At 42.2% G+C, this 19,096-nt stretch overlaps 1 protein-coding gene across 3 annotated transcripts in view; it reads left to right on the forward strand.

Annotated features, from left to right (window-relative positions):
* The first annotated feature begins 12,543 nt into the window (after positions 1 to 12,543).
* CTTNBP2NL (CTTNBP2 N-terminal like) overlaps positions 12,544 to 19,096 on the forward strand; it is a 69,877-nt gene continuing 63,324 nt past the window's right edge. The window contains exon 1 of one of the 3 annotated variants that reach the window (XM_053591747.1): positions 12,544 to 12,638. The gene's annotated coding sequence lies outside the window, so the exon portion shown is untranslated. Of the gene's footprint in view, positions 12,639 to 17,916; positions 17,977 to 19,096 lie in introns of those variants that run through there. The other 2 variants (XM_053591749.1, XM_053591748.1) reach the window with 2 other exon arrangements.

Here is a 19,096-nt window from a genome sequence, read left to right on the forward strand (position 1 = left end):
AAGAGAAGTCTCCTTCAAGAGAAGTCTTAAAGAAGACTCTCTTCTTTCTTGTGCACTGGAAGCTACACCAATTCAATCCCTGTAGCATTGTACTTAACCCACAATATTCCCATTATCTGTTTGCCTATGCAACAGGAAAATTGATAAAATTATTATCACAGAAGCTGGCTGCAGTTTGAGCCAGTTGACCCCCAAGAACAGTACAAATCAATTCCTTTGTGGAAGAAACTGACTTTCCAGACTTATCTATGAAAAGTGAGGGTCCATGGGGAGAGCAGAGATGAGAAAGATTTGGGCAATAAGAAATTAGATTGCTTTGCATGACAAAGTTACAGTAATTTTGGAGCAGGGACTATAGCCATTATGTTCATCACTGTAACCTTAGTGCCCAGCACACAAGTACTCATTATATTTTTGTTGAGTGAATAGTGCTTTACAAGGGGATTATCCCTGGGAGAGAAGAAAGGGGCTGGGTATAGAGAGAAGAAACCATAGAAAATTAGTAAAGGAAGAGGATTGATGAAGTCACGATGGAATTCTTTGAGATGAGAATGGTCCATAACTTTCTAGGAACAGGATAAACGAACACTAAATTTCAAATGTTCTGTTTTGAAAGAATTGTTACAAAACTGGACTGGAACAGAACTTTTTTGTATGACATAAATCATGTAAATTTCTAGCCAAATGTTTAAGCAATTATCTGATAAACATTAAAAGCAAAGTCTTTTTATGGAACACTAGTTTCCAGATAGCTGTCAGCTGACTGTCAATCATTTCAAGATTTTGAAGCAGAAACTATTTTTGTCCTGTATTTAGTTTAACAACAATCATCTATTTTCATTTCCTATCAAATATGCCTACCAAGAAATAACCTTTAATAAATTTAATTTAGGTTTCCTCTGCCCAAGTTTGAGATAGCCTTGACATATGTGCGTAATAAATTGTCTTAAACAGTGGTTCTTGAAGCAAGGGAACTTAATAAAAGTTCAAATTCTTTGGCCAAAGCCCAGACCTACCGAATCAGAAACTCTTCACCTGGGGCCCAGTAATCTGTGATTTAAAAGACCTTCAGGTAATTCTCGTACACCCTCAAATTTGAAAACCGCTAGCTTTTTTTTTTTTTTAGACGGAGTCTCACTCTGTCACCATAGGTAGAGTGCCACGGCTTCATAGCTCACAGCAACCTCAAACTCTTGGGCTCAAGTGATCATCCTGCTTCAGCCTCCCATGTTGCTGGGACTACAGACACCTGCCACAAGGCCAGGGTATTTTTTAAAGACAGTGTCGTTCTTGCCCCAGCTGGTCTCCAACTCCTGAGCTCAGGCCAGCCACCCTCCTTAGCCTCTCGAATGCTAGGATTACAGATATGAGACACCTCGACCCGCCAACCTCTAGTCTTTAAAAACCTTTTTAATGGCCGGGCACAGCAGCTCATGCCTATAATCCTAGCACTCTGGGAGGCAGAAGCGGGTGGATGTCTTGAGCTCAGGAGTTCGAGAGAAGCCTGACCAAAGCCAGATCCCCATCTCTGCTAAAAAATAGAAAAAACTAGCCGGGCATCGTGTTGGATGCTTGTAGTCTCAGCTACTTGGGAGGCTGATACAAGAGGCTTGAGGTTGCTGGGAGCTACTATGACACCATGGCACTCTACCCAGGGCTGCAGAGTGGGACACTGTCTCAAAAATGAGTGAATGAATGAAAGAAAGAATGAATTTTATTTATTTATTTATTTATTTATTTTTTTGTAGAGACAGAGTCTCACTGTACCGCCCTCGGGTAGAGTGCCGTGGCGTCACACGGCTCACAGCAACCTCTAACTCTTGGGCTTACGCGATTCTCTTGCCTCAGCCTCCTGAGCAGCTGGGACTACAGGCGCCCGCCACAACGCCCGGCTATTTTTTTGTTGTGGTTTGGCTGGGGCTGGGTTTGAACCCGCCACCCTCAGCATATGGGGCCGGCGCCCTACTCACTGAGCCACAGGCGCTGCCAGAATGAATGAATTTTAAAAAGAAAAATAATCTTTTTAATACTGCCCATACCTACGCTCATACCCAATCCTCAGTGAAAAGCTGCTATACACAGATAAAAAGGACAAGGATCAGGCATCCTAGAGTTTCTGACAATGATCAGCAACAAGGAAGTCCAGGCCAAGGCAGAGTTGGGGCAACATAAGGGCCAGGTAACAACAGAGAAGCAAATGTGAAATAAACTACAAATGTGTAGTAAATACTTATTTTTTACTTCCTAAATGTCCGTCCCCACATTTCCTGGTAATACATAGACAGATCGTTTTTTATGTGAGGTTATAGCTTTTTTCCTCTTTCCACCTATAGCTCTAGGAAGATCACATGACCTAGATCTAACCAGTCAAAGCAGCACATCCCCCCACTTGCCCCACCCCCTCCACAATGATTGGTTCAGGGATGGACACGTGGTCCAAGTAGAGCCAAAGAGAGTTTTCTCAGACTTCTGGGAATATGACAGGACATGAGGCTGGAACTACCATGCTTATTGCCCTATAAGGAAGAAAGCATGTCTGAAAACAGAGCCAACGCAGAGGAAGCAGAGTAGGAGATACAGAGATAGAAACCTAGTCCTGGTAACATTTTTAAGAAGACTGATTAAGCCTCATCTAAAGTCAGACTACTCCTGGAATTTTCTATGTAATTCGCCAATAATAATCCTTTTTGCTTGTGGTCAAATGGGATAAAAATTTCTGTCCCTTACATCTGGAGTCCAGTGATGATGTAAGATAGTGGTTTTGAAAGCACACGTAGTGGAAATAAGAGGAAGTCATTCAGGCTAGGTCTGACAAAACACACCTGGTCTGGTCAGTTTAGGTCCCATCTGACCTTCACCTCCTATCTCCATTCTTTCTGTTTTGTAAATTCAGCTTTAACCTAAAAGTATATTTCTTGAGTAGTTTGGGGCAATTGATTTGGGAGACCAACTTTTGAATTGGAATGTTGTTTTGGGTCATGGGTTATGTCAATTATTGTTTGTTATGAGTTATGGGTTATGCTGATTACTGTTGTTTAAGATAAGGGTTAACATGGTTTTTACTTTGAACTTTCATGTATAAAACTGTGATTTTGGAAATGGAAGAGCAGAACAGTCTTGGAGAGGCTATTCTCACTGTTCTCCAGAATCGCTGGCCATCTGACCAAGTTTGGTAGATCTATCCCTGTCTCTGCCTATTAGCTGACAGTGACAGGCAGCCAGACTCTCTTCCTCCGGTAACAGTTTGAGTAATTTTATTTGGAAAGCATGGCTACAGAAAGCAGAAGTGCTTACTTGGTTCAGTGAATTCCACAAATCTACCCCCATCAAGACAGCGAGTGCCCTGAGGTCCAGGGGTAATGTTAATAGCCATTGATGATTGTTTTAGAAACAAAAGGAGAACCAGAGGAAGGTAAGGTGGCAGAAAGAAAAGAGATGGGAAATATGCAAACTCCTCCCAAGAAACCAGAACCTGGTCACTTTGTTCAGGGCAGACTAGGACCTACAGGAGTCCAGCAGGGGCACAGCAGAGCCATGAAGCAGGAAATGAGGGCATAGAAGCTTCCAGCAACACACTACTCCAGAGGACCATTTACCAGGAAATTGCCTAGAAATGACGGTGCAGCCATAACTGGATCATTACTTTCTCTACAAATATTTCTCCCTTTTGTGAGCAACAAGGACCCATTCAGCCAACCGTGTGGTGCTTCAGCTGAAATAACAGAGCAGAGGAAATGTGTAATTGGCTTTCATCAAATTGAAACTGTAGGGCAGCCTGGCCAAGTCAAAGCTCTATGTCTGAACTTAGCACAGAAATTATTTTCTGCTTATGTGTAGGGAAGTGGGGGGAAAGAGAAAAAGGACCAGCCTTTGGGTCAGCTTCAGCCCTTCTAGCCAGGCTCATCAGCCCAGAGCTTAGTCTGAACAATCAACAGGGGCAGAAAGGGAATCTAGCTCTAGACTTTTAGGGAAGAAGAGGAGGAGGGGGAGGAAGAGACACAGGACAGGGAGGGGGTGGAATAGAGGGAAAAAAATAATATTTAATGAAATAAATATTAATGAAATATTTATTGAAATATTAATGAAATAAGTTAACTTACAAATCCGTTTTTTTTTTAATAGTAGCCAACTGATATCTTTTCTCACCAGTCTGCCTATATGAAATTTATACTTGAAAATAACCAACATAACATCAACCTGAGAGTATATTGGAAAATAAGATGGAGTCGGTCAGGCAAGGGCCGACACCATACACTGGTCTGGATGGTTTTGACCTTCACCTCTTGTCTTCCATCCTTGGTGTTTTGTAAATTTAGCTTTAACCTAAAAGTGTATATCTTGAGTAGTTTAGGGTGATTGATTTAGGAGATTGACTTTTGAATTAAAGATGTTGTTTTGGATCAGGGTAATGCTGATTATTGTTTATTATGGGTCATGGGTTATGCTGATTGTTGTTTAATGTAAGGGTTAACATGGTTTTTGCTTTGAACTTTCATGCATAAAACTGTGGTTTTGGAAATGAAAGGGCAGAATAGTCTTAGGGACACTACTCTCACTCTTCTCCAGAATTGCTATCCTTCTGACGATAAAGCTAATTGGACCTAATCCCGGTGTCTCTGCATGTTGGCTAAACAATGACAGGTGGCTGACCCTCTTTGTTCGGTAACAAACTAGTTTATCGATTTTTCAATAGAAAAGAAGTCATGTTCTGTAACTGAGCCAAATTTGAGGACCATGGCCTGGAGCCACGATCAAGAAGGTTTGAGCAAGTAGACTCAGCTGTGGCAGGGTTACGGTTTGGTTTTATACATTTCAGGGAGACAGAAATCACAGGTAAACTCATAAACACATGAAAAGCACACATTGGTTTGGGCTGTAAAGGTGGGACATCTCAAAGTGGAGACTTACAGGTTATAGGTAGCTTTAAAGACTCTATAGTTGAGAATTGGCTAGAAGAGTTAGGCGTCATCTAATAGACCATGAGTCAGTGAAAAGTTAAGTTAAGATAAGGGTTTGTTAATCAGAGACAAACTGCTACACAAGTGCCCAGACCCAAGTGATTTGTTATGTCTTGAATAGCCTTAGGCCTGTTAATGAGTCACAGAGGACATCTTTATGGAGGGGAGGAGGACATGATGAGGCATGTCTGATCTCCTTTCTTGTAGCAAGCAACTCAGTTTTGGGGGATCTCCTTGGTCAAGAGGGGGTCCAGTCAGTCAGCCACTGGGGGAGAGCCTTACGATTTTATTTTATTTCACAAATTCCTCAACTGGCATTTGTGATGATGATAATCTAATAATTACCTAATAATTGTAAAGATTATAATGTAATGAAAAATTTGTGACTCACCCAAAAAGACATAACGCTTTATTCCAGGGATTTATGACTAATCTGTATTTTGGGTGTGAGGGGAAGAATTAAAAGTTATCCAAAGCCTTTGAAACACTGCTGGGTGATTTCAGAACTCCACAGTATGTATTTCTAGTAATTTTTTTTTTTAGATGAGATCTTCCTCTGTTGTCCAGGCTGGTCTTAAACTCCTGAGTTCAAGCAATCCTCTTGCCTCAGCCTCCAGAGTAGCTGGAATTCTGGGCACCACACCTCGCTTATTTCCAGTATTTTCCTACCTGAAACTTTCTATCTCATCTACTTCCAGGAATTTTCCATCTACCACTCTTTTTAAGCCTCTGTAAGCTTTGCATTCCCCAGCCTGGCCCATGAGCTCCAGGGGAGCATGTGAGTTCTATGAGAAATGATTAGAGGGAAACAGGATGTAGGCTCCTCTGAGTAATCTCCCTGAGACCCCTAATAGCAATATGGTTGTACAATTCTCAGGGTGCTAGTCTGGTTATGTGTTTCTCTGAGCAAATTGTCCCCAGAATCCTTGGCTTCCACCTTGTCTTTTTCATTGCCATCCTATCTCGGGTTAGGAGATCAAAAGGACCACATGGCCCTGGTTTCCTGGTCCTCAGGAAGAGCCAACAGGCAGCCCCAGTAATGGAAAGAACACTGAGTCACATAGGCCTGGGCTTGGGTCCTACATCTACCACCCACCAACTCCATGAGGCAATGCTGGAAAGGAAACCATATGAGATTGGAGTTGGAAGACCTAGCTCTGTGACCTCAGGCAAATTTCTCTTTGTTATTCTCTCTCTCTCTTTTTTTCTTTCTTGAAACAGAGGTCACTCAGTTGCCCTGGGTAGAATGCCCTGGCATCATAGCTCACAGCAACCTCAAATTCTTGGGATCAAGTGATCCTCTTGCCTCAGCCTCCTGAGTAGCTGAGACTACAGGCATCCTCCACAAGACCCAGCTAGTTTTTCTATGGTTGGTAGAGACAGGGTCTCCCTTCTGCTCAGGATGGTCTTGAACTCCTGAACTCAAACAATCCACCCACTTTGGACTCCCACAGTGCTAGGATTACAAGTGTGAGCCACCACACCCACCCAGTTATTCCTTTTATTTTGGAGAGAGAGTCTCACTTTGTCGCCTCTGGTAGAATGCTGTGGCATCACAGCTCACAGCAACCTCCAGCTCTTGGGCTTAGGTGATTCTCTTGCCTCAGCCTCCAGAGTAGCTGGGACTATATGCACCTGCCACAATGCCTATTTTTTGTTGCAGTTTGGCTGGGGCTGGTTTCAAACAAGCCACCCTCAGTGTATGGGGCCAGAGCCCTACTCACTGAGCCATAGGCACTGCCCCCAGCGAGTTATTCCTTTCTTAAACTATCTAACTCTCAATTATCCTAGCAGTAAAATGAGATTGTGATAACTACTTCAAAGCGTTGCTGTGAGGATTAAAAGAAATAATGTACCTGCTGTGAAGTCAGCACAAATAATTGGTTAATGCTGTTATTGTTACCAAAGAGTGTCCAGCTGTCTGTCACTGTTAGCCAAAATGCAGAAATGGGGAAAAGTCCACCAAACTTTGTTAGAACAGTGATTCTGGAGAACAGTCAGAGCAGCCTCTCTAAAACTGTTCTATTCTTCCATTTCCAAAATCATAGTTTTATAACAGGAAAGTTCAAAGTAAAAACCATGTTAACCCTTATCTTAAACAACAATAATCAGCAAAACTCATGACCCATAATAAACAATAATTGACATAATGCGTGACCCAAAACAACATTCCAATTCAAAAGTTAATCTCCTAAATCAATTGCCCCAAACTACTCAAGAAATATGTTTAGGTTGAAGCTGAATTTACAAAACAGCAAGAATGGGAGACATGAGGTGAAGGTCAGGTAGGCCCTAAACCGACCAGACCAGCTGTGTCCACCCCAGCAGGACGGACTCCATCTTATTCTCACTACACGTGCCTTCATTGTCATTGTTATTACATGACCTTGGAGAAGATGCTTAATCTCTCTGAACTTGCTTTTCCCCAAACCAGCAGTAATAATAATTACCTCTCAGGATAGTTACAATGATCATATATATAAAGATAACAAGGATTATGTATGTAGGATTATGTAGAAAGCCTGATCCCAGTAGGTGTTCAGTGTTACATTTCTTTCCACTCCCTTCTAGACCTCCTCCGGTGCAATCCAAGATAAGAGTTTCACAGCTCCGTCATGGCCAAGCTGGACCCTACATTTAGCTAAAAACCAAAAAAATCTGTCCCTGAGGTGGCTTTTTAAACTGCAGGTCCTCTGAGTCCCCGGTCTGCTGGGCGCTCAGCCCACACCCGTAAAAGGAAAGACTGTCCGCGAGAAGCCTCAGAGCCCGCCCAGAGGGTGGCCGACAGCTGCAGGATTTATAGCTCAACACTAGGTGGAGCAGTAAGCCCGGGAACGCAGTGAAAGCCACACCCAGAAATCGCTGAACTCCCCTGGTGCCCTCGTCGCCCAGAGTAGCCAAATCTAAGCAAGAAGAGATAATTGAGGAGTACCCAGAAAGGCCTCCGTGGGAACAAATGATGGGAGAAAATGCAGGGAGCAATGGAGAGCACATCTTCCCTTAGGCTTCAGCCTCGTCCTGGACTGAAGAGCCCTCCCTGGCTTCCAGACTGCAACCCCCAATGTTCTGGAGGAAGCTTGAGGAAAAGGTGGTAGGGAAGACAGGCCAGACCTCTTTTCCCATTTACTCCAATTTCTACATTTAGCTCACTCAGCAGCTTATAAGTCCCAGTGGGTCACAGCTACAAGGATCCTTATACAGACTAGCCCCAGATGTTTAGTTAGAGGGCTGGGACTCAGAGAGGGAGAATCTCCCAGGTAGTTTATAATAATCCCTCAGAGAGTTCAACAAATTCTTTCATGTGTATCATTTCATTTGGATATTCACAACCATCTGGTAGTGCAGACAGAGACTATTAGCTCATTTTACAAATGAGGAGACTGAGGTTCAGATAAGTGCTCAGAGCCTTCCTCTTCCCTACTAAGCCATCAACCCCACCTGCTATTCCCTCCCCTCCCCTTTTGCTTTTTCTTGTTTTAAAATCAGTCCAAACCACACCCATAACTCCAGGAAGAGAACTACTCAGCTCCAAGTACATCATAAATCAAATTTTATATGTTTATTTACTTATTTTATTTATTATTGAGACAGACCCTCACTCTGTTGCCCTAGCAACCTTAGCAACCTCACACTCCTGGGTTCAAGCAATCCTCTTGCCTCAGCCTCCCAAGTAGCTGGGACTTCAGGCACTTGCCACCAAGCCTGCCTAGTTTTTCTATTTTTAGTAGAGATGGGATTTCCCTCTCTCTCAGGCTGGTCTTGAACTCCTGAGCTCAAGTGATCCACTGGCCTTAGCCTCCCAGAGTGCATGAGCCAGCATGCCTAACCCCATAAATCAAATTTTAAAATACTTGTTACATACCCCGTCTTTCTAACCCACCTAGCATAATGTAGAAATGATAGAGCACAGGAATTTTGAGGGTGCACTTTGGAATCAGATCTAAATAAATATTCTGTGTTTATCACCTATGAATTCCATGACCATGGACTTTCTTTGGGCATCAATTTCCTCATATGTGAAATGATAATATTAACATCTATATCATGGGATTCTTTTAAGAGTTAAATGAGATGTACTATGTAAGGCAATTACATAGTGCCTAGCAGCACTTAGATTAACAGTTTGAAGATTGCATCTAGGATATATTATTATATTAAATCATAGACGAAATGCATTTTAGAAATTAGTTTATTCCCTGCACCAGTGATGTTAAATGGAGTTTAATGAGAGTACTTTACCTAGTAAGTTTATGTACTGCATTGAATGGTGTTCCCTCATCCCCCACTGCCCAAAATGCATGTCTAGCTAGAACCTCAGAATGTGAACTTACTTGGAAATGCCATCTTTGCAGATGTAATGAGTAAAGATGAAATCATAGTGGATTAGGGTGGGCCCTATATACAATATGACTGGGGTCATATTGATGAAAAGGAAAGGACATATAAAAACACCAAGACAGAGGGGAAAAGGCCATACAAAGAGGGAGGCCAAGATGGGGATGGTTTGAGGAATCCCTAAGAGAGAGGCATGGAATGTATCAGCTGTTAGAGCCTCCAAAAGGAACAAACGTCGTCAACACCCTGCTTTTACACTTCTAACCTTAAGACTGAGAGATAATAAATTTCTGTTGTTTCAAGCCATGTAGTTTGTAATCATTTGTTACAGCAGCCCTGGGAAACTAGTATCGTTTATGACACAGTGAGAACCAGATTCGAAATAGTTTTACTTATCATCTAGCCCTCCTTTACTCTGTCATTGCCTCCCCAAACCAGCAATAAACATTTATGGAACACCTATCTAGAAAGTTTATTTGCAGAAAAATTGACACAAGTTCTAATTTTTTAGTGCTTCTTTAAGTTTTTGCCTGACATACAGTAGGCATTTAATAAATATTATACTGAAGAGTTGATAAGATGATAGATATAAAAATGTATTGTGTTATACAAATTTAAGATATTGTTATAAACACATTGTCTATTTTTGTATATATCTGTGCACTAGACTATAAACTTATTTTCAAGTTTTATATGTTGTATATAAACTCCAGAACTCTCACATCATTGCAACTTGAAGGATAACATGAACTTCCCCTGCCTGTTTACTGCCTCCAGGGCTGACAAATTCAAAGGAAAGCAATTTGAACACTCTCTGGATTCTGAATCCTACAAGGCAGGGATGATGTCATTCTTGCTGAGTCTTTCCCCCACTCACTCAGGAATGGGTAGAAGGGAACCCAGGGAGTTAGGGGAGTTGCACATTGCTATAAAGGAAATGGATCACAGGGCTCTGCTCCCACACACTCGGCCCGGGAATAGAATGGGTGGTGGTGGGTTAGCAACTACAAAGGGAAGGAGGGCAACAAGGGAGGAGTTGATTCATTAGGACAACTTAGAGTGACTCAGAAGCCAGCAGAAAATAGCTTGTTCTCCCACTTCTGTATCATTGTCAGGCTATGAGGCACTTCCTCATTGCACACCCATAGGCAGAGCAAAGGGGAGGAGGAGGAAATGGGGTTTTTCAAGTTCTTGTGCCTATTCCAGCATGGAACACTGCATGTTTTTAACCAATCCACACATTTTGTTTCAAGTCCACTCTATTTATTGAGGACCTACTATGTGCCCGGCCCTTCACCTTATCTTTCTTTGAGATTGTCAGTCTTCTGAACACAGGACATGATGTCTTTCTGAAGTTCAGTATGGCCTGTGTCATTACTCCAAAAGCACTTAAGCTGCTGCTGAGCACCCCAGCACATAATCTTGCTGTTCTTTGTGTACAGAGATGACCCTCGCAAGCCCACTATCCACTGGGGAGGAATATAGCATTTTTCTGGCTGATTTTATAATCATCCATGTCCATTCTCTGGGTTGGTCCTTTTTGTGAGAGCCACTGTGCAGTGAGCACACTATGATACAGGTTTGGGGTCGCACGTCCTTGCTGGAAGTTCTTTTTTTTTTCTTTTTTTTGTAGAGACAGAGTCTCACTGTACGGCCCTCGGTAGAGCGCCGTGGCGTCACACGGCTCACAGCAACCTCTAACTCTTGGGCTTACGCGATTCTCTTGCCTCAGCCTCCCGAGTAGCTGGGACTACAGGCGCCCGCCACAACGCCCGGCTATTTTTTTTGTTGTTGTTGCAGTTTGGCCAGAGCTGGGTTTGAACCAGCCACCCTCAGCATATGGGGCCGGCGCCCTACTCACTGAGCCACAGGCGCCGCCCTGCTGGAAGTTCTTTACCATTTACTAGCTGGATGGCTTAATTTGACTTCTCTGAATCTCTTTTCACCTGTAAATTGGACACCATGATATCTCTACCATACAGCGTAGGATAAATTTCTCTTACAGTACCAAAGACGAAATAAAATACCATTATATGAAAGTACATGGCACAATGATAACATGATAAATACTGGTTTACTTCCTTCAAATTATAATTGCACAGATCAAACACATCTGTCCATTAGATGGTAAACTGCATGAGGCAGGCTGCATCTGCCCAGAGAACTGTGTCTGCCTAGGTGAGTACTAGGTCCCTAACACTGTCTTGCTGATAATTGCTGAGATTAGGAGTGGTATATTAAAAGGAATACATGATTTATGCATTATACATACTTGTATTATATTGTATTTTAAACAATGTCTGGTTGTTAATGTAACCAGTTGAATCAATCTGTGAGCTAAAGAGCAATCTATGGGAAAGGAATTCAGAAACTTTGACCTCGGGTAGGGATACAAATAGGTATGTACGCTCCTCCCTGTCTGGGTTATTTGGTCCTGCCCAGGGTTTGCTGCCATCAACAATGCTTCCTGTGTTAACAGGACAGATAATCCTTGCATCCTCTACAGGTCCTTTGTTTCAGCTTCACTGCAAACGTCATTGTCCCGCGGATAATGAAGCCGAGGACGCCAAAAAACCTCCTGCATGTGACAGGCATAGTGTGGAGAAACTTAGGCACACAAATTTGCGATTATTCGACTTCTGACTTGGAAGACAAGTGAGCTAGGTTTATGCTTTCCCGGGTGCCACCCTTGGGGCTCCAGGGCTAGTACACTCTTCTGCATATAACATGAAAAGAGAAGGGTGGTCTCCCAGTGTTTCATCTTTGTGACTTTGGTTCCGCCACCACACTCTCAGGCGCGTCCAAGAAAAAATGGAGCAAAGAAGCACCTAGATACCAGGTTTTCAACGACTAATTCTAAAGCACACGCCAAAGCTCGCTTCCTTTATTAACATTCTGAATAAAATCCCAATCAATCCAGCCACCAGAGCCCGCCATTCCTAACTCCCCATAAAGTCAGGGTTAGGCGCCAAGCACTCGCCACGGTCCTGCCCACGCAGAGAAGGTGGAAAGTTGCAGAACCGGGGCGATGGGGCCTCGAGCCCACCCTCAACGCCGGGATGGAGGTGGGCGCTTCCTCCCGGAAGTGACGCGAGCTCGATCCCAGCCTGGCTCTCCCCAAACAAAAGGGATCTTGGGGCCCCGGGAGGAGCCAGAGTAACACTGGAGAAAGCCCTCCCTCCGCAGGCGTGGATTGGGGCCGGGGCAGGGGATGAGAGGCGGCGATTGGCCCTGGAGAATGCCAATGACGCCCGCCGGGCGGTTGAGGGGGCGGGGCCTCGGGGGTGTGGATGCGGAGCGGGTGTCCCAGGCGGCGGGGAGCGGAGCCCGGAGCGCCGTGGAAAGGTAGGAGCCACTAGCGCTGGGAATGGTGGTGGCCGGGAGACCGGGTTCTCGAGGACCCACCAAGGATAGTCGCACCGGTAGCCTCCCGCCGGCGTCCCAACTGCCCCTGGGCCCATCCCCTGAGGGGGGCGGGGCCGTCTTCTCCACCTCCCAGTTTTCCCTGAGGAGGGGTCTCCTCATTCTTCCAGGGTCCCCGCAGCTTTTTGTCCGTGGTAAATTCCCACCTCCTCAGAAAGAGAATGTTCTCCTGACATCCCTCATTTAAAGCCTCTTTCTGCCCAGCGCCACAGCGTTGGCGGAGGACTCACAGGTTCCAATTCTTAGGCTGCCGCCCCACCCCTATTTTGTACCCCCAGGAGGCCAGACATCCCTCCCTGCACCTGTCCCTGCTCGCCAGGGTGGGACCGGGGCTTGTTTCCTCCGTAAAATAAAATCCGTGTTTTCCAAAAAAGAGGATGAGTCGAAACAAAAATCAAAGACCCGACCTAGACATCCAAATCCACCGACAGAGCAGCCTTCCCCCACTTCAGTTCTTCCCATCCCCCATTCTCTAATGCTGGTCTTCCTCCGGTAGCCCCTTCGATGCTGTGTCCTCCCATGGGGAGTCCAGAGATCTCCTGCTTAGGGACTTTTTTAGACTCTGAAAAAAGAAGAAATAGTAAACTCCATCTCCCTCTTTCGTCCTTTGTACCTTCTCTATTCCTTGTTGGAAACCCCCTCCCTCCTTTTAAGGGTTTTGAAGGTTCGTGTTGCTTTTCATTTTTCCTTTCCACCCAATTCCTTCCGTGAGAACTTGATGAAAAACCATCCTCTTAGATTTTCACACTGAAGTGGGCGTGTGGGTTATCTGCAGAATTGGCATTGTGTGGGCAGGAATGCAGTGTGTATTGTTTGACAGTCAGTGAATAAGGGCATGTTTTCAAATGAAACAGTAAAAATAAGTAAAGAAATAGCATTCGGTTAGGAATGAGCATATCCCAGTCTAGGGTGGGCTTGTCTGCAGCTCAAGGAGACTGCAGATAACCTTGAAGGTATACTGCAACTTGAAACAAAAGGCAGGAAGTGTTTGAGAAAATTCAGGTTCAGTCATCTAGGTTTATGATTAATCTGGTCCTGTGGCCTTTGAATACTCTCTAGCACTTCTTTTAGAGTGGGTTTTTTACCCTCCTGGAGAAACACATATATGATACTTTTGATTGATTTTGCAATAACAGCATTATCTACCAAAATTTAGAGGACACAAAGAGCAGGTTTTAAATCTCAAAGATAAAGAGTAACTAAAGGCACAATAAACTCCAGCTGCTCGCATGTGTAACTACCAAAAAAAGTTTCTGTAGTGTGCTAAAGGTTTTGTCAAGTTGGTCTTAATTTCAGCAGGTGCTAAAGTATTGCTGATTTTGGCCTACTGTTAGTATCATTGAATCCCCAGTAATCATCTATGGCGAGTACTTAAAATTTGCCAATTTTTAGCATCTTTTGCTTTCAAGCCCAAATTCCATCTCACTGCTGTTAACCTACAGCCATAACTAGCAGCAATGAGATGAGATGCAAGGAATTGGAATCACAGAAGGTGATATTTTTTACCTGCCTGATTAGACTCCTTGAAGATAATTATTTTTGAATAGTTAGGTTTGAAAGTTTCAGTGCAGTACTCACAGATCTGTTCAGTGATTGTTTCCAGATCTCCAGTAGGAATACAAAGAAGAAACTGTGGAGGGTCTCTCTGGCAAACACAATATATACCCTGATGGGGAGGGTAAGACTTGGGCCCCTAGCAATAGCAGCAGAAAAAAAACTGAAAACAGAACAGGAAATCCCAAAAAGATATATCTTATTACATGAGCAAAAAACAGAAAATAAACAAAGGTAAGAGACAAAGGAAACCCAAGTAGTGGTGATTGCCAAGCCCTTGATAGAGAGGAAAAAGCAAATAATTACTTGGCACAATAAGCAAGAGCCATTTGTTACACTTTGGGGTCTTGAAAATTTTTTCTCTAACTTTTTCAACATCTGTTTGGTCATATTAGATGAACAAAACATAGTATACAAAGAATTTTTATGTGTGTGCTTAATCTATCTCATTGAATTATAAGTTCTTTGAGCGCAGATCATTTTTTTTTTTCATTTTTGTATCTTTAAAAGTATCTGGTCCTACGTGTATAGTATGACTTAATGAGTGTTTGTTGAACTTAGTTTGAAGCTGTTACCTATGGTAGACAAAAAAGATAATGCACTAATAAGATGTGGCACAGCTTGTTAGTATAAAGTCAATTTATGTTTTTGTTTTCATGTAACTTGATTTTCCCTTATCTGATGTCTTAAGAATCTCCAATATTCTAAGTGGCTAAAATACTGAATTTCCTATAAAGAAAATACCGCTGATTAGGTAACATAATTCTGCTATCCTGAAATGTGAACTAGACTTAATGCTAGTTGTGTTAGGATTTTATCTTTCTGTAATGCTGACCTGATGGGAATGAAGTGAACTCAGGAGAGGACCCTGGGTTCACTGAAATGACTGATTTGTGTTTAAGACTAGTTTAAGTGTTCATTTTTAACAAGTTACTGATCTACTTTGGGCTTTTTTAAAAAGGCTTTTTGGTTGATTTTGTGCTTTTAAACTAGCACTAAATATACAAACAGAAGCACAGGATAGTCTTGGGTCCCTAAATATAATCATTTAGATCAATTGTGGTAGGCATAATACACTTAGTCTACTGTGGATTTGTGTCTTGTCTGAATCACATGTGCAGTACTACCAGTTAATTTGCAGGATAGGATTTGAATTCTTGGCTTCTCTGAGTGGAGCAGAATGGTGTTTCATGGGGGTTGCCATTGAATTGGTATAGGGTGGCAGTAGACAAAAAGCAGAGATTTATTTTATTTTATTTATTTATTTATTTATTTTTGTGGTTTTTGGCTGGGGCTGGGTTTGAACCCGCCACCTCCAGTATATGGGACTGGCGCCCTACTCCTTAAGCCACAGGCACCGCCCAGAGATTTATTTTTAGAAGAAATTTATGTAGACTATGGTGGTTGACTTCAGGAGTAGCTTGTCAGCCATTTTTAATTTCCTTGATGTTTGCTGCTAATAACTAAAAGTCAAGGCTTCCAAACTCAAGTCAAAGTATTTCAGTGAGAAAATGGGTTATTTATAAAGAGGTTATGGCGTGTGGTTATTTACAGCACAGACGGTAAAGGCATACTTGGGTTCAAATCCCATCTTTGCACTGTTTCACTGGGTGACTTAGGGCAAGAGCAGTTTTCTGTCTTTACCATAATTCAATCTCAGTTTCCTCAACTATAAGATGGAAATAACTTTTAGAGTTTTTTTTTTTTATATGAATACATATACATACTCCCCCCCGCCCCCAAGCAAGGTGCCCAGCTACAAAAAGCACTCAGTGAGGGGAGAGGAGTAGTGCCTCATACCTGTAATCCTAGCACTCAAGGTCAGGAGTTCAAGACCAGCCTGAGCAAGAGTGAGACTCTATTGAAAATAGAAAAATTAGCCAGGCTTTGTGGTGGGCACCTATAGTCCCAGCTATTAAGAAGACTGAGGCAGGATGATCGTTTGAGCCCAGGAGTTTGAAGTTGCTGTGAGCTAAGCTGGTGCCAGGGCACTCTAGCCTGGGCAAAAGAGTGAGACTCTATCTCAAATAATAATAATAAAAATAATAATAATAAATAAATAAAAATAAAAAGCATTCAGTAATTGATAGGTGTTGTTCTTACCTTTATTGTTAGCTCTTGGCACATGAGTTAAAGAATTTGATATTAAATGTTCTTTTACTCCTTTAGCATTTTAGCAAAGAAGAATTAGTGTCTGATTTTAGTTCTTGATTGAATTTGTTTTAAATTTTTAAATATATAGCTAAAATTCCTAAGTAGAGGGACACAAATCTTGTATATGCCATGATCTCATACATCTGAGCCAAGGATTTTTAGGACAGTGTATGTTTGTCTTGGAGTTTGTATGTTTAATAATTTTGTCATTGAAATTATCTTTCTTGAGTTTTTGGCCTCTGGGAAAAAAAGGCAAGTGATTCAGCCAGCTGATAGCTTCTTTGTGAATTATCAGTTGCTCCACTCCAAGCTCTGCAGTAGCACCATCTTGCACATCATATAGTTTTGTGGATATTGTGATTACTGTGCAGGGTTGTACCTTCCATGAGATTTAAGGGATTTTTAATAGTAATTTTGATTAAAAGTGATTTTTGCCTTTTGAAGACAACCTCCCCTGCTGCCACCAAATTAAGGAGTGATTATAGGAACACCCAAAGCTGGAGTGAGAGGAAAATAAGGGTGGAGAGTGAAGACTGGAGGTGGGATAAGGTGAGGGCGAGAGTTTATGGAGTGAAGAAGACAGCACTACAGGCAGCCATTGAAGTAAAAAAGGCAACACACTGTATTACGGTTCTTCCCTGCCAATTATTTCCAAAACTCTACATTTCAGGTACAAAGCCAAAGCTTTCGGTCAGAGTGTGTTCTTTTACTATTGAATTTTGGAGGCATGAAGCACATAATCCTTAATAAATTTAAAGTATATTACCCTTAATTGTTACTGAGTTTGATAGAAACTAGAAAGGAAAAATGGAAAAGCACAGGATGATGGAGTTTACAGACAAAGACTCCAGACCTTGAGCCTTGAGAGCTTCTGTGTAGATCCTTTGTTAAAGCTGCAGGGAAAGACTAGGATGAAGTGTGCTGAGTTTACCCACATAGAAAAGTGAGAGCCAGGGAAGAGAACAGAAGGGAGAAGTGAAGATAAATTGTATTAATAGGGGAGAAGAACTACAAGGGAGAGAAGATAATTATCTCCTCTAAAAGAGAAAGATAATTGGTAGGTTAAGTTGTAGGAAAAAGAGAGACATGCTGACTTTTTCTTTGGGGGTGGGGGGTTGGGGTGCTTCATTATTCCTGTTCCTTTCTGTTACAGCAGGTGCTACAGAAGTGGCAACAGAACCAGTCTAGTTCCTTAACTGATTAAATGTTTGAGAGTACAGAAATGTTCTGACTTAGTCATATATATCAACTTCCTCTTGTCCTAAGTTGAGGGCACAGAAGAAATTCCCTTAAAAGGCTCTATCCTCTAAGTCTACTCTACTTCTGAGCCCTCACCACATAAGCCTTCTCTTAACATGTTCCTCTTGGGGGTCTGATTACTTCTCATTGTCTCACATCACAGTCATCATTTCCCCCTAAAACTAGTTCCTTTTCTAATATCCCTGTTTCTGTTAATGGCATCATCGTTCTAGTCACCCAGTCTCAAAACCTCAGCTGATCTGGGATTATTTCTCCTCTTGCCTCACTAAATAGAATCAGTCATCAAGTTACCGTAAGTAAATTCTTTCTTTATAATGTCTCCTGTATCAGTCTTTTCCATTCTTACCATCACTATCCAAGTTGACACACTTTTGCTTAAATTTTTTTTCCTAACTGCTCTTTCTGCTTTTAGTTTCTCTTTAGTCAGGTCAGCTTTGTACCGTTTCATTATGATATTCACCTGCTTAAAAATGTTTAGAGGCTCATTTTAAGAAAGTCCAGTTGTGTTGACTGGGATTGAAGATACTGTACATTTTTTTCCAACCAGCACCTTTTAAATATCCCTTTGAACCAGAGACTGCTAGGTGCTAAGTTTCAGCAAGTTGAATAGACAGAGTAGTTGTCCAGACGAGTTTAGAGTCTTATGAGACAGAAGATAGATATGTAAACTGATGAATTGATGTAATAGAATGTGAAACTCAGGAGAGTTATGAATGTAGATATATATCCATTACACATTTTATTTAATGTAAAAAAATAGTTGTGATATTCTTAGAAAACCCATTTCTCAGTGATTACAAAATTGTGACTTGATTAAAAGCTGTAAAATCCTGTGGAAGCAAAGGCATGTTTTTCACCTGCATGCTAAAAGCACAAAAAGCTAACCTAGGGAAAAGAATGTCCTTTTCTTTTCCCAAGCAGTGTGCAGATACCATTGGCCCAGACATGTGTTGAAGATATTCCTAGGACAGCTTCCCCGGGAATTGGCCAAGCCGTCTCTGTGGTGTAGAGCAGTCTGCCAAATCAGAAGAAGTAAATTTGTTTCGATTTGTGAATTATACACATGATGAATGAGGCACTGATGACCCACTGAGAAAAGGAAAACTTTGCAGATGAAACCAAATGTATGTTCTTCTAGGACAGTGGTTCTCAACCTTCCCAATGCTGCAGCCCTTTAATACAGTTCCTGTGGGTTGCGACCTACAGGTTGAGAACTGCTGTTGTAAGATGAGAAATGAGAGAACTGACCAATCGCTAACTTATTTAAATCACTCCCCCCATGAAAATATGTCTTATTATTCCTATTTTATAGATGAAGAACTAACAAGCGGCAGAGCCAGGATGCAAACCAAGCTCTACTAAACTCCAAAATCCATGCACTTTCTGCTACAACTCATTGTTTCCCAGGAGTT

Source organism: Nycticebus coucang, chromosome 5, assembly GCF_027406575.1.
Source record: "Nycticebus coucang isolate mNycCou1 chromosome 5, mNycCou1.pri, whole genome shotgun sequence".
In the NCBI taxonomy this organism is placed as follows: domain Eukaryota; kingdom Metazoa; phylum Chordata; class Mammalia; order Primates; family Lorisidae; genus Nycticebus; species Nycticebus coucang.